Below are 14,176 nucleotides of genomic sequence, written 5' to 3' on the forward strand. Positions count from 1 at the left end.
ACTCAGGCCGGGGGTGGGGGGGGAAGGAGGGGCACTGCGTGCGGGGCGGGCCTGCGGTGTCAGAGGCGGTGTGACGTTGCGGCAGAGGCCGGCGTGACGTTGCACCAGCCTGAGGCCCGCCGTGCGTTCTCCCGGGGAAGTTGTCCCTGGTTCCCGGGAACCTGGCAGTGGCGGGCTGCACAGGCTCCGCGGAAGAGGGGTGTGGAGAGTGACCTGTGCTCGCACACAGGCCCCTTGGTGGTGGCAGCAGCAGCCTTAGCGTCTCCCGCCCGTCTCTGGGGTCCGCGCTTTTAGCCGCGGCTCGCGCCCATCTCTGGGGTTCGCGCTTTTAGCCGCGGCTCGCGCCCGTCTCTGGAGTTCCTTTAAGCAGCACTCTTAAACCCCTCTCCTCGCGCACCAGGAAACAAAGAGGGAAGAAAAAGTCTCTTGCCTCTTCGGCAGGTGCAGGCTTTTCCCCGAACTCCCTCCCGGCTAGTCGTGGTGCACTAACCCCTTCAGGCTATGTTCAAGCCGCCAACCCCAGTCCTCTCCCTGCGCTCCGTCCAAAACCGAAACCCGAGCCTCAGCTCGCAGCCCCGCCTGCCCCGGCGGGTGAGCAGACAAGCCTCTCGGGCTGGTGAGTGCCGGTCGGCACCGATCCTCTGTGCGGGAATCTCCCCGCTTTGCCCTCCGCACCCGTCGCTGTGCACTACTCCGCGGTCCCGAAGCTCCCCCCTCCGCCTCCCGCAGTCTCCGCCCGCAGAGGGGCTTCCTAGTGTGTGGAAACTTTTCCTCCTTCACGGCTCCCTCCCACTGGTGCAGGTTCCGTCCTTATTCTTTTGTCTCTGTTTTTTCTTTTTTTCTTTTGCCCTACCCAGGTACGTGGGGAGTTTCTTGCCTTTTGGGAGGTCTGAGGTCTTCTGCCAGCCTTCAGTAGGTGTTCTGTAGGAGTTGTTCCACGTGTAGATGTATTTCTGGTGTATCCGTGGGGAGGAAGGCGATCTCTGTGTCTTACTCTTCCGCCATCTTCAAGGTCCCCTCCTCTGGATAGGAAATTTACCAATACACACTTAAGACTTCAAGTCTTAAGATAACAGCTCAAATAAAAGTCATGTCCCATCACTTAATACAAGGAGATTCAGATATCAGGAAAAACTCACTGAATCACCTGAAAGGTGCTGTGAAGCTGGAGGAGCTCAAGGGGCCGGCCCAGGTTTGATACCAAGCGCCACTCCAAAGTAGACCCCAGGTGACCTCAAATGGGTTTTTCTGATATCCTACCGACCATGTCAAATAATGTCTATGAAAATGATCAATAACCAATCAATAATAAGAATAGAAAAGAGTTTTATTTGAGCTAAACTGAGGACTAGCCCAGACGCCTGCTTCTCAGATGACTCTGAGAAACTGCTCTGGAAAAATCAGTGTTTCCAGCACAGTTTTACCTTGTCAGAACAAAGAACATTAAACAAGTCAGGGATACATTTCTTCAAGGTTTCAAAAAACAGACCAGCACGTACACATCCAGCACATCCAGACTGGCCTTGGCACCTGGGAAGGGAGTCTTATCATAAAAGAGGACCAGCATTGGTGTCCCAGGAAAAGAAGAATTTAATCTTTATTTTTAACATGAACATGCTATACTTCTGGTCAACGTGCCCTTTCCTTTAATAATTAAAGCAGATGTACAACATATGTGTGATAGGCCACTACCAGACTATTTTAGTTAGCATAAAATTCATATTAACTCATATATAAGCCAGAATGACTTCCCTATATTTCAATATGTGAAAGTTTCTTTCATCACCTTCCCCCTCTCTATCTCTCTGAGGCCTCCAGGAAAGACAGGACTAGTTCACTGTCACACATGATGCAGGGAGTCTAGCTGGACTATTGTTTTTCTACCCTCAGTCCTGGGCATAATTTTGTATACTATCTGTGCATGTTCGCTGACCAGGTGTCTGTTCAGACCTTTCCCAATTTTTAAAAAATATGGAGCGTTTCATGAATTTGCATATCCTTTTTACTCAGGGTTCATGGTAATTTTATTGTTCCGACTTTTAGTATATGTGCTGCCGAAGCAAACACTTTTCCTAGTTTTAATGGGGTTGTCTGCGTTAGAGTTGTGTGTGTGTGTCTATAGTTTTATTGAAGTATAGTTGATTTACAATGTTGTGTCCATTTCTGCTGTACAGCAAAGCGATTCAGTTTACATATACATATTCTTTTTCATATTCTTTTCCATTATGGTTTATCCCAGGATATTGACTATTGTTCCCTGGGCTATACAGTAAGACCTTGTTGTTTATCCATCCTGCATATAACACTTTTCATCTGCTAAACTCAAACTCCCAATCATTCCTTCCCCCATCCCCATATGCCCTTGTCAACCACAGGTCTGTTTTCTATATCTTTGTGTATGTTTCTGTTTCACTGATATGTTCATTTGTGTTGTATTTTAGGTTCCACATATAAGTGATATCGTATGGTATTTGTCTTTCTCTTTCTGACTTCACTTAGTATGATCTCTAGATCCATCCATGTTGCTGCAAATGGCATTATTTCATTCCTTTTTATAACATATGTAAAGTGATTCATTATATATATGTCACATCTTCTTTATCCATTCATCTGTCGATGGACATTTAGGTTTCCATGTCTTGGTTGTTGTAAATAGTGCTGCTATGAACATAGGGGGGCATGCATCTTTTTAAAGTATAGTTTTGTTTGGATATATGCCCAGAAGTGGGATTGCTGGATTACATGGAAACTCTCTTTTTAGTTTTTTGAGGAACCTCCATACTATTTTCCATAGTGGCTGCACCTATTTACATTCCCACCAACAATACAGAAGGGTTCCCTTTTCTCCACACCCTCTCCAGCATTAGTTATTTGTAGACTTTTTGATGATGGCCATTCTGACTGGTATGAGGTGGTACTCATGATAGTTTTGATTTGCATTTCTGTAATAATCAATGATGATGAGCATATTTTCATGTGCCTATTGGCCATCTGTATGTATGGAGATATGTCTATTTAGGTCTTCTACCCATTTTTCTATTGGGTTGTTTGTTTGCTGTTAATGAATTGTATGAGCTGTTTGTATATTTTGAAAATTAAGCCATTATCGATCACATCATTTGCAAATATTTGCTCTCGGTTTGTAGGTTGTCCTTTCATTTTGTTTATGGTTTCCTTTGATGTCCAAAAGCTTATTAATTTGATTATTTCCCATTTGTTTATTTTTGCTTTTATTTCTATTGCCTTGGGAGACTGACCTAAGAAAACATGGGTAAAATTTATGTCAGAGAATGTCTTGTCTATGTCCTCTTTTAGGAGCTTTATGGCATCATGTCATATATTTAAGTCTTTAAGCCATTTTGAGTTTATTTTTGGGTATGGTGTGAGGGTGTGTTCTAACTGCATTGATTTGCATGCAGCTGTCTAACTTTCCCAGCACCACTTGCTGAAGAGACTTTTTCCCATTTTATATTCTTGCCTCCTTTGTCGAAGATTAATTGACCATAGGTGTGTGGGCTTATTTCTGGGCTCTCTGTTCTGCTCCATTGATCTGTATGTCTTTTGTTGTGCTGATACCACACTGTTTCAATTACTGTAGCTTTGTGGTATAGTCTGGAGTCTGGGAAGGTTATGCCTCCTGCTTTGTTCTTTTTCCTCAGAATTACTTTGGCAATTCTGGGTCTTTTATGGTTCCATATAAATTTTAGAATTATTTGTTTCAGTTCTGTGAAAAATGTTGTGTAATCTGATAGGGATTGCATTAAATCTATAGATTGCTTTGGATAGTATAGCCATATTAACAATATTAATTCTTCCAATCGAAGAGCATGGGATATCTTCCATTTCTTTGAATTATCTTTAATTTTCTTTATTAATGTGTTATAGTTCTCAGCATATGTGTTTCACCTCCTTGGTCACGTTAATTCCTATTTATTTATTTGTTTGTTTGTTTGATTTTCAAAGGGATTGTTTGTTTACATTCCCTTTCTGATATTTCATTGTTAGTGTAAAGAAATGCAACCGATTTCTGTATGTTAATCTTGTATCCTGCTACCTTGCTGAATTCGCTTATCAGTTCTAATATTTTTTTGTGTGGAGTCTTTAGGGTTTTCTATATATAGTATCATGTCATCTGTATATACTGAAAATTTTACCTCTTTCCTACCAGTTTGAATACCTTTTATTTATATTTTTCTTGTCTGATTACTCTGGCTAGAACTTCCAGTACAATGTTGAATAGAAGTGGTGAGAGTGGGTATCCTTTTCTTCTTCCAGATATTACTTGGTAGGCTTTCAGCTTGTCACTGTTGAGTATTATATTGGCTGTGAGTTGGTCATAAACAACATTTATTATGTTGAGAAATGTTCCCTCTATACCCACTTTGGTAAGAGTTTTTCTTTTTTATCATGAATGGATGTTGAATTTTATCAGATGCCTTTATTCTGCATCTATTGAGATGATCATTGGTTTTGTCTTTTCTTTTGTTGTTGTGGTGTATCACATTGATTTCCATATGTTGAACCATCCTTGTGACCCTGGGATGAATCCAACTTGGTCATGGTGTACAATCTTTTTTATGTGTTGTTGGATTCAGTTCGCTAATATTTTGTTGAGAATTTTTGCATCTATATTCATTAAAGATATTGGCCTGTAATTTCTTTTCTTGATACTGTCTTTGGTATCAGGTTGATGACAGCTTCAAAGAATGTCTTTAGGAGTGTTCCTTCCTGTTCAATCTTTTGGGAGAGTTTGACAGCAATCAGTATAAGTTCTTCTTTGTATGTTTGGTAGAACTCACCTGTGAAGCCATCTGGTCCTAGACTTTTTTTGTAGGGTTTTTTTTTTTTGTTTTCAGATTCTATTTCATTTCTAGTGATTGGTCTATTGAAGTTATCTATTTCTTCTTGATTCAATTTTGGTGGGTTGTGTGTTTCTAGAAACTTGTCCATTTCTCTAGGTTGCAAATTTTTTGGCATACCATTGTTGATAGTATTCTCTTATGTTTTGTATTTCTGGGGTATCAGTTGTGATTTATACTCTTTCATTTCTTATTTTGTTTATTTGGGTCTTCCCTCTTGTCTTCTTGGTGAGCCTGGCCAGAGGTTTGTCAATATTTTTTACCCTTTCAAGAAAGCTCTTGATTTTATTGATTTTTTTCTGTTGTTTCTTTTTGATCTCTATTTAATTTCCTCTCTGATCTTTATTTTTTTACTTCCATCTGCTGACTTTAGGCTTTGTTTGTTCTTCTTTCTCTAACTATTTTAGGTGGTGGATTTGGCTTTTTATTTGACATATTTCTTGTTTCTTGAAGAAAGCCTCTGTTGCTATGAGCCTCCTCTAAGAACTACTTTTGCTGCATCCCATAGATTTTTTATGGTTGTGTTTTCACTGTCATTTCTCTCAAGCTTATTTTTAAATTTCTTCTTGATTTCATCATTGATCCATTGTTTTTTTAATAGCATGTTTAGTCTCCATGTAATCATTTTTTTACTTGTTTCTTTTTTCATGGTTGTTTTCTAGTTTCATGACATTGCGGTCAGAAAAGCTGTCTGAAGAAGTTTCTATCCTCTTAACTTTGTTGAGGCTTGTTTTGTGCCCTAGTATGTGGTCAATTCTAGAGAATGTTCCCTGTACACTCAAAAAGAATGTGTATTCTGTTTTTTGGGGATGTAATGTCCTGAAAATACCAATTAAGTATAACTGTTTTATTGTATTATTTAGGATCTCCGTTGCCTTATTGATCTTCCATATTGAAGATCTGTCCATTGATGAGGGCGGGGAGTTAAATTCTACTATTATTGTATTATTGTCAGTTTCTCCCTTTATGTCTGTTAGTACTTTTTTATGTATTTGGGTGTTCCTATATTGGGTGCATATATATTGACAGTTGTAATATCCTCTTCTTGCATTGCTTTTATCATTCTATAATGACCTTCTTTATCTTTCTTTTTAGCCTTTGTTTTAAAGTCTAAATTGTCTCATATGAGTATTGTGACTTCTACTTTCTTCTCATTTCCATTTGTATGAAATATCTTTTTCCATCTCCTCACTTTCAATCTATGTGTATCCTTTGTGCTGAAGTGGGTCTCTTGAAGGCAGCATATTGTATGCTCTTGTTTCTCTATCCAATCTGCCACTCTATGTCTTTTGATAGGAACACCTAATCCTTTGACATTTAAGGTAATTATTGATAGTGTTTTCCCATTTATTTTGTATTTCTTCTTTGTCCGTTTTGTTTTTCTTTTTTTCCTTTTATGGTTTGATGACTTTCTTTTGTATTAGCCTTGTGTTCTCTTCTTTTGGATTTTTGTGTATCTATTGTATGATTTTGATTTGATGTTATCCTGTTTTTCAAGTATGTTAACTCCTTCCTATATCTACATTCCTTAGACTGGTAGTCATATAGTATCAAACACATTCTGGGGGAAAAAAAACCCCTATATTTTCATAGTATCCTCCACCACGTTTTATGATTTTCATGTTCTCTTTTACATCATCATGTTCATCCTTTTTTTATTCATTGTGGTTATCATCACTTCATATAAATTTTTTCTTTTCTTTTTTTTTTTTTAAATCTGTGTACTGGCTTCTTTAAGTGATTTACTTTCCAATCATGATTTTCTCTTTTCTACAGATTCTTCATTCTTTTTCTTTTATTGGAGCATAGTTGATTTACAATGTTGTGTTAGTTTCAAGTGTACAGCAACGTGATTCATTTATACACATACATATATTCATTACTTTTTAGATTATTTTCTCATATAGGTTATCACAGAATATTGAGTTGAATTCCCTGTGCTATACAGTAAGTCTTTGTCAGTTATCTATCTTACATATAGCAGTGTGTCTACATTCATCCCAAGTTCCTGATTTATCCCTCCCCTCCACGTTTCCCCTTTGGTAACCATAAGTTTGTTTTTGATATCTGTGAATCTGTTTCTGTTTTGTAAATAAGTTCACTTGTATCATTTGTTTAGATTCCACATATAAGTGATATCATATATTTGTCTTTCTCTGTCTGACTTGCTTCACTTAGTATGATCATCTCTAAGTCCATCCATGTTGCTGCAAATGGCATTATTTTGATATTTTTTATGGCTGAGTAATATTCTATTGTATATATGTACTACGTCTTCTTTATGCATTCCTCTGTCAGTGGACTTTTAGGTTGCTTCCATGTCTTGGCTATTGCAAATAGTGCTGGAATGAACATTGGGGTGAATGTATCTTTTTGAAGTGTGGTTTTCTCCAGATATATGCACAGGAGTGAGATTGCTGGATCATATGGTAGTTCTATTTTTAGTTTTTTAAGGAAATTCCATACAGTTCTCTAGAGTGGCTGTACCAATTTAAATTCCCACCAACAGTGTAGGAGGGTTCCTTTTTCTCCACACCATCTCCAGCATTTATTGTTTGCAGACTTTTTGGTGATGGCCCTTCTGATCAGTGTGAGGTGATAACTCACTGTAGTTTTGATTTGCATTTCTTTGAAAATTAGTGACATTGAGCATATTTTCTTGTGCTTTTTTGCTATCTGTGCATCTTCTTTGGAGAAGTGTCTCTTTAGGGATTCTACCCATTTTTTGATTGGGTTGTTTGGGGTTTTTTTTTTTTTTTTTACATAGAGATGCATGAGCTGTTTGTATATCTTGGAGATTAAACCCTGGTCAGTAGCTTCATTTGAAAACATTTTCTCCCATTCTGAGGGTTGTATTTTCATTTTGTTTATGATTTCTTTTGCTGTGCAAAAGCTTTTGAGTTAAATTAGGTCCCATTTGTTTATTTTTGCTTTTATTTTCATTACTCTAGGAGTTTCATCAAAAAAGATATTGCTGCAGTTTATGTCAAAGAATGTTTCTGGTAGCATCTTTCAGATTTTCTATGTATAGTATCACATCATCTGCAAATAATGACAGGTTTACTTTTTCTTTTCCAAAATCCCTTTTATGTTTTTTTTCTTCTCTGATTGCTATGTCTAGGATTTCCCAAACTATGTTGAATACAAGTGGTGAGACTGGACATCCTTGTCTTGTCCCTTGTCTTAGAGGAAATGTTTTCAGCTTTTCACCATTGAGTATGATGTTAGCTGTAGGTTTATCATATATGGCCTTTATTTTGTTGAGGTTGGTTCCCTCTATTTCCACTTTCTGGAGAGTTTTTATCATAAATGGGTATTGAATTTTGTCAAAGCTTTTCCTGTATCTATTGAGATGATCATATGGTTTTTATTCTTCAATTACTTGACATGGTGTATCACACTGATTGATTTGCAGATATTGAAAAATCTCTGTCTCCCTGGGATAAATTCCACTTGATCATGCTGTATTATCCTTTTAATGTATTGTTGGATTCAGTTTGCTAGTATTTTGTTGAGGATTTTTATGTCTATGTTCATCAGTGATATTGTCCTCTAATTTTCTTTTTTTCTGATATCTTTGTCTGGTTTTGGTATCAGGATGATGGTGGCCTCATAGAATGAGTTTGGTAGTGTTCCACCCTCTACAGTGTTTTTTTTTTTTGGAATAGTTTCAGAAGGATAGGTTTTAATTCTTCTCTAAATGTTTGACAGAATTGCCCAGTGAAGCCATCTGGCCCTGGACTTTCGTTTATTGGGATTATTATTATTATTATTACTGTTTTTTGGCTATGTCACACAACATGCAGGATCTTAGTTTCCCAACAAGGGATCAAACCTGTGCCCCCTGTAGTGGAAGTGTGGAGCCTTAACCACTGGAACACCAGGGAAGTCCCTGTTGGGATTTATTTAATCACACTTTCAATTTCAGTACTTGCGATTGGTCTGTTCATATTTTCTACTTCTTGGTTCAGTCCTGGGAGATTGTACCTCTCTAGGAATTTATCTTTTTCTTCAAGGTTGTCCATTTTATTGGCATATAGTTGCTTGTAGTAGTCTTTTATGATCCTTTGTATTTTTTGGTGCCCATTGTAACATCTTTTTCGTTTCTAATTTTATTGATTTGAGCCCTCTCCCTCTTTTTTTGATGAGTCTGGCTGAAGGTTTATAATTTTTGTTTATCTTTTTAAAGAACCAGCTTTTAGTTTCATTGATCTTTTCTATTGTTTTCTTTCTCTCTATTTCATTTATTCCTCCTCTGATATTTATTATTTCTTTTCTCCTACTAACTTGGATTTTGTTTGTTCCTATTTCTCTAGTTGCTTTAGGTTTAAGGTTAGATTGTTTATTTGAGATTTTTCTTGTTTCCTGAGGTAAAGTTTATACTGCTATAAACTTCCCTCTTAGAGCATTTGCTGCATCCAATAGGTTTTGGATCATTGTGCTTTTGTTTTCATGTCTCTAGGTATTTTTTAATTTCCTCTTTGATTTTTTTCAGTGATCCATTGGTTGTTTTGTAGCATATTGTTTAGCTTCCATATGTTTGTGTTTTTTATATTTTTTTCTTGTAGTTGATTTCTAATCGCATAACATTGTGGTTGGAAAAGATGCTTGATATGATACGAATTTTCTTAAATTTACTGAGGTTCAATTTGTGGCCCAGCATGTGATCAGTCCTGGATAATGTTCCATGTGCACTGGAAAAGAATATGTATTCTGCTGCTTTTGCATGAAATGCTCTATAAATATCAATTAAGTCCATCTGGTCTAATGTGTCATTTAAGGCCTGTATTTCATTGTTGATTTTCTTTCTTGATGGTCTGTTTATTGATGGAAGTGGGGTGTTAAAGTTCCCCACTATTATTGTGCTACTGTCTATTTCTCCTTTTATGGCTGTTAGCTTTTGCTTTGTATATTGAGGTGCACCTATGTTGCGTTCATATATATTTACAATTGTTATAACTTCCTTTAGAATTGATCCCTTGATCATTATGTTGTGTCCTTCTTTGTCTCTTGTAACATTCTTTATTTTAAAGTCAATTTTGTCTCCAGGTTTCTTTTGATTTACATTTGCATGGAATACCTTTTTCCATCTGCTCACTTTCAGTCTCTGTGTATCCCTATATCTGAAGTGGTTCTCTTATAGACAGCCTATATATGGGTCTTTTGTATCCATTCAGCCAGTGTATGCCTTTTGGTTGGAGCATTTAATTCATTTACATTTAAGGTAATTATTGATATGTATATTCCTGTTGCTGTTTTCTTAATTGTTTGGGGTTTGTTTTTGGAGGTCTTTTTTCTTCCTTCCTCTTTTTTTCTCTTGTGATTTGATGACTAACTTTAGTGTTGTGTTTGGGATTCCTTTTTCTTTTTTGGGTGTGTATCTATTATAGATTTTCTTTTTGCAGTTACCATGAGTTTTTGATATAGCAGTCTATGTATAAAGAAGATTGTTTTAAGTTGCTGTTTTTTTAAATTTCAAATGTATTTCCGGTATCCTGCATCTGTGCTCCCCTCTTCTCACAAGAGCTCGTTTTGATATCATATTTGTGTTTGGATGATTTCCTACCTTTATTGTATGTTTGCCCTTACCAGTGGGCTTTTTTGTTCATAATTTTCTTGTTTCTAGTTGTGGCCTTTTCTTTTCCACCTAGAGAATTTCCTTTAGCATTTGTTCCAGAGCTGGTCAGGTGGTGCTCAATTCTCTTAGCTTTTGCTTGTATGTAAAGCTTTTGATTTCTCTATTGAATCTGAATGAGAGCCTTGCTGGATTGAGTATTCCTGGTTGTAGATTCTTCCCTTTCATCATTTAAAATATATCCTGCCACTCCCTTCTGTCCTGCAGGGTTTTTGTTGAGAAATGAGCTGATCACCTTATGGGAATTCAGTGTATATTATTTGTTGCTTTTCCCTTGTTGCATTTAATATTTTTTTCTTTGTCTTTAATGTTTGTCAGTTTGATTACTCTGTGTCTCAGTGTTTCTCCTTGGATTTATCCTGCCTGGGACTCTCTGCACTTCCTGGACTTGGGTGACTGTGTCCTTTCCCACATTAGAGAAGTTTTCAGTTATTATCTCTTCAAATATTTTCTTAGGTCCTTCTCTCTCCCTTCTCCTTATGGGACCCCTATAATGTGAATGTTGGCACATTTAATGTTTTCCCAGCTATCTCTTAGACTGTCCTGATTTTTCTTCATTCATTTTTCTTTATTCTGTTCCACGGCAATGATTTCCACCATTCTGTCTTCCAGCTCCCTTATCTGTTCTTCTGCCTCAGTTATTCTGATATTGATTCCTTCTAGTGTATTTTTCACTTCAATTATTGTATTGTTCATTTCTGTTTGCTTGTTTTTTCTTTCATCTAGGTCTTTGATAAACATTTCTTGTATCTTCTTGGTCTGTGCCTCCATTTTTTTCAAGATCTTGGATAATTTTTACTATTATTACTCTGAATTCTTTTTCATTTAGATTGCCTGTCTCCACCTCACTTAGTTGTTCTTTTGGGATTTTATCTTGTTGCTTCATCTGGGACATATTTCTCTGCCCTCTTATTTTGTCTAACTTTCTGTGTTTGTGATCTCTGTTCCACAGGCTGCAGGGTTCTAGTTATTCTTGCTTCTTCTGTCTGCTCCTGGTGGATGAGGCTAGGAGGTTTGTGCAGGCTTCCTGGTTGGTGGGACTGCGTCCTGCCCACTGTTGTGTAGAGCTGGGTCTTGTACTTCTGGTGGGCAGGGCCATGTCAGGAGGTGTGCTTATCAGGCAGCTGTGTGCTCAGGAAGACTTTAAGCAGCCTGTCTGCTGATGAGTGTGGCTGTGTTCTCAGCCTGTTGGTGTTTTGGCCTGAGGCATCCTGGCACTGGAGCCTACAGGTTATTTGATGGGGCCAGGTATTGGTGGGAAAATGGCAGCCTCCAGGAGGGCTCACGCCAGTGAATACTCCCCAGAATTATTGCCAGCTGTGTCTTTGTCCTGGCAGTGAGACTTAACCACCTCTGTCTCTGCAGGAGATCCTCCAATACTAGCAGGTAGGTCTGGCTCAGTCTCTTATGAGGTCACTGCTTTTTTTCCCTGGGTTCTGGTGCACACAATTCCTTGTGTACACCCTCCAGTACGAGTCTCTTTACCCCCAGTCCACTGGAATCCCTGCGTTCTAACCCCACTGGTCTTCAAAGCCAGATTCTCTGGGGGCTCTTCCTCCCATTGCCAGAACCCCAGGCTGGGGAGCCTGACGTGGGGCTCAGAACTTTCACTCCTGTGGGAGAACTTCTGTTGTATATTTATTTCCCAGTTTGTGGGTCACCTTCCCAGTGGGTATGGGATTTGATTTTATCACAGTTGTGCCCCTCCTACTATCTCGTTGTAGCTTTTTCTTTGTCTTTTGACGTAGGGTATCTTTTGTTGTAGGTTCCAGCATTTTTGTGTTTACAGTTGTGACTTTGGTGTTTTTGTAAGAAGAGGTGAGCTCACGTCCTTCTACTCTGACATCTTGTTTCCATCAAGAATCAAATCTCATGATTTAAGTGATGAAACCAAAGCTCATGTTTATTTTTTGTCTATGTTTTCTTCTATAATTTTGAACAGTTTTGTATTTAAGATTGGCCTATGAATAATTGTCAGGGAATTTGGCATAAGTTGTAAAGTTTGTGTCTGCATTCATTTTAGGCCAAACTGTTTCCAATGGAATGTTCCTTAACTATTGTTAGAAATGTTATAGGATATAGTCTCCATTTTAGTTTGAAAATCCTAAGTGAAATTGATTCAGCAGTTTTGCCAGAAGGGAATGCTGTCTACAGGGATCTGTTAGGTAGGCAGGGCCTACACTTCCAACTCTGCCCACAGAGAGGCCAAGTCTACCTCTCTGACTCACAGGGCATGCACATTCCACCCACGGACTTGGCTCCTCAGGCAGCTGAAATGGGTTCTGTTTCCTCAGACACCACTACAGCTTCCATTCAGATGGTGCAAGTAAGCATCTATGCTGACAGGAGCTCAGTCTCCTTAGGACTTTCTGGGTTTTTGGCTTCAATACAACACAGGTCTGTATCCATGCTGACAGGAATCTGGTTCTTCAAGACCAAATGGGGCTTTGGCTTCATGACAAGGTGTGACTGTGTCCACACTGACAGGAATTTGGTTTCCTGACAAGTAATGTTTAAAGTTTCCAATTTCTTTGCATAGTTGCCAACATTTGTCATTTTTAATTTTCTTGAATATAACCATTTTAGCCTGTGTGAAATAGTTACGGTATAGTGGTTGTAATTTGCATTTTCATCCTATCTTTTAATCTGCTTGTTGACCATTTGCATGTCTTGTGTGGAGAAGGGTCTACATCAGTCATTTGTTCATATTTAAAATGGATTGTTTTTCTTGGTTAACAAGTTGTAAAAGTTCTTCAGATATACTTGATAAAGACTCATCAGATATGTACTTTGGAAGTATTTTCTTCCATTCTGTGGGCTGTCTTTCACTTTCTGAATTGCATCTTTTGATGCACAAAGTCTTTTCATTTTGAGGAAATCCAATTTATTTTTCTTGTTGTTGCTTGTGCTTTGCTGTCAGATCAAAGAAAACATTGCTAAATCCACGGTTATGAAGGTTTATTCTCATGTTTTTTTGGAGAGTTTACACAGTTGTCTCTTGATATTCGTGGGGGATTGGTTCCAGAGCATCCTGCAGACAGCAAAATTTGCAGAGTATCAAGTCCCTTATATAAAATGGCATAGTATTTGCACATAACCTGGGCACATCTTCCTGTATACTTTAAGATATCTCTGAGTTACTTAAAAGAAATAATACAATACAAAAGATATGTAAATGTTGTATATACAATGTAAATGCTATGTAAATATTTGCTGGCAAGTGGAAAATTCAAGTTTTTCCTTCTGAAAATTTTGGAAAATTTTTGTTAATATTTGTGATCTGGAGTTTGTTGAATCCATGGATGTGGTCACGTGGATACAAAGGACTGAGTGAAATTTTACTTTTTACATTTAAACCTTTTATGTATTTTGAAATACTTTTTGTATGTGGTATAAAGTAATGGTCCAATGTCATTCCTCTGCATGAGGATAGACAATTGCCTAGCATCATTTGCTAAAAACACCACTTTCTCCCAATTTAGTGCTGTTGACTGTTTTCTAAAATCTGTTCATCATAGATGTATGGGTTTACTTCTGGGATCTCTTTTCACTACCATTCACTTATTTGTAAATCTTCATGTTTGTATCACAGTGTTTTGTTTACTGCTGTTATATACTAACATTTGAAATTGGAAATGTAAGCCTCCAATTTTGATTTTCTTTTTGAAAATTATTTTAACTC

General features: G+C 37.7%; 1 non-coding gene across 1 annotated transcript; it reads right to left on the bottom strand.

Annotated features, from left to right (window-relative positions):
* Positions 1-1,965: 1,965 nt before the first annotated feature.
* Positions 1,966-2,067, bottom strand: LOC114891424. The gene has a single exon (XR_003792524.1). It is a non-coding gene; the product is annotated as a U6 spliceosomal RNA (small nuclear RNA).
* Between the last annotated feature and the right edge of the window lie 12,109 nt (positions 2,068-14,176).

The sequence above is a fragment of the Monodon monoceros genome, unplaced genomic scaffold, assembly GCF_005190385.1.
Source record: "Monodon monoceros isolate NGI ecotype Baffin Bay Population unplaced genomic scaffold, NGI_Narwhal_1 Super_Scaffold_11, whole genome shotgun sequence".
Classification (NCBI taxonomy): domain Eukaryota; kingdom Metazoa; phylum Chordata; class Mammalia; order Artiodactyla; family Monodontidae; genus Monodon; species Monodon monoceros.